Genomic DNA, 2,364 nt, shown 5'->3' with positions numbered 1-2,364 from the left:
AGGATTCATATTATCTGAGTACTGCTGTATCTACTTTTCTGCTCTACTTTTCATTTTAGCCTCAGATGATTCTGGGCTCTGACTGAGCCTGTTCTGGACTATATTAAACCTTGAGGCAACATTTTACAATAAAGTTCCATTCATTAGTGTTAGTTAATTCATTAGGTATCATTAAGTATGACCTAAAAATGAACATCAACATTTAGGGTTATAGTTCATGCTTGTTCATAATACATTAGATGTTTTAAGTTACTATTAACCAAATTACTATTAACCAATAATAATAATAATAATAATAATAATAATAATAATTCCAGTTTCTCTGATGTTGTCAACTTTGTTTTATTGCTGAGTATATCATAAGCATACATTCAAATGGAAAAAAAATGTAATTCCTCCTTTAATATATTTGATTTGAGCTTGTGAAAATATTCTAGAGCTTTATATATTTAAAAAAGCATGCAAATTATTTATTATTGTAGTTTATTCTTCTTTGATGTTTGATCTGTTACCTATTTGTCTCAATTGTTGCTCCTTGTGTTCTTTTTTAAAATTATTATTTGTATTCATTGGTGGATGTCTCTTGCATTGTTGGATGTTCCCTGTCTTGCTTTGTACAATCTGCAAAGTAATAATAATAATAATAATAATAGCGAATGTTAATTTATACAATTTCAAAATAAATAAAAAACAAATAATGCAGTTAAAAGTTTTGGTCGTTATTTCATGTTAGCTGTGGCATAAACACATTTTAATGAATACAACTATATTGTAAACTGTTACCAACCTTGACTATGATTGCTCATTGATAAACCATATTACCGTACAGTAAGGCTAGACCAAATGTTAGCTACTGTATATAAACTGTGGAAGAGGCCGACTATTCCTGGTAGTAATAACCAGGCTCTAGTTTTGTTTAGGGGCTGTTAATCACCTCTTGTACGTTTTTTTTTAGCCAAGCTTCCTTGAAGCAACATCATGTGCAGTTGATATTTAGGGCCCTCTCTCTGCAGTGACTACAGCCCAGCATGTAATTAGCATACCACTGCTACAACAAAAGCACTAATTATTATTCTTAGACTATAGTTAATGAACCCAGCTGCAACCGAGGGCCCTCTGCCATAGCGCCTTACCCACCTATCACCACTAAATAACTTCATCCACCACAACTGTGACCAGCACCGATCTTCCCCCCACCTTCACGGGGCACAGAATGGTCTATGGAATTAGAGACAGAACTGCATTTGCACAGTTGGTTTAGTGTGTCACACTGTGTTTCTCTCCGGTCACCTCTTCCACTACAGCCCCCCGCCGCCACTGCCGCCGCCCTCCGTAACCCCTCACTCCATATACAGCCTGCACCTTCTGTGGAGCGTCGTTTTTGGGATCAGGTTACATGTCATTAACAGTGCCTCTGTGGGCCAATTCAAGCAAGTAATTAGCAAGGGAACGTGCATTCCCATGGTGATGAGAGGCACAAGCCATCTCACAAACACACTTGGGCCGGAGCCCTGCATTTGAGGCCGAGCTTGAGTGTGTGCAAGCATCATATAAAAACAATAGGATTTGAATTTCAAGTCATTTAAAATAGTCTTCCCTCCAGGAGAGGGGGTGGTCAGCTGTTCTTTAGTAAATTGAGAGAGTGAGAGATCAAGGTTCAGTCGGCTTGTCAGGCCTGTGGCCCTGTAATCCCCAAAGACGACTGCCACTTTTGTCCACTTCTAAAAATACCTCCTCTGGCACCCCTTTATCACTTTACCATTACCTTTCTCAACATATCAGAATCACAAACTGCTTCTTTCACCATCTTTTTTCTGTTTGTGACTCTTGATCTGTTGGTCTGAGTACACCGATAATAATGTTTGCGCAAAATGAAGAGCAGGACGCGGGAATTCTGTCTGGGTAACACATCCGGGGCAGAGAACAATAATAGCCCTGCCTGAAAATACAAGAGGCAAAATAACAACGGTGGATTCCATTACAAAGGCCTTGGATGGAAGAGAGGCCTGCTGCTTTGAAGGACTATTCAGGAGAGGCGAGTTCCACACAGATCGGGTTGCCTTAATTTAGGCCCTACCTGGAAAGGGAGGAGGGTCGAAGTCTCGTTTGATGTGACAGGCAATGGCCATTCTTGTCCCGCCCAAAGCCACACACATCACACCTGCCCACATGGCATCACGTATGACCCCCATGGTCACGGTGCATTCATTGCATTGCTGTAGTGGAACTCAGCAACCTCCCGATACAGCATCACTTAACTTCTTCTATTTTGAGTAATATTCTAATTGTGTATTTAGATTTTTATAAAGGCATTTTTAGATTTTAATAGCATCATATAAAAACAATAGGATTTGAATTTCAAGG

Source organism: Sinocyclocheilus anshuiensis, unplaced genomic scaffold (assembly GCF_001515605.1).
Source record: "Sinocyclocheilus anshuiensis isolate Anshui unplaced genomic scaffold, SAMN03320099.WGS_v1.1 scaffold637, whole genome shotgun sequence".
In the NCBI taxonomy this organism is placed as follows: domain Eukaryota; kingdom Metazoa; phylum Chordata; class Actinopteri; order Cypriniformes; family Cyprinidae; genus Sinocyclocheilus; species Sinocyclocheilus anshuiensis.
This window is presented reverse-complemented; position numbering follows the sequence as displayed.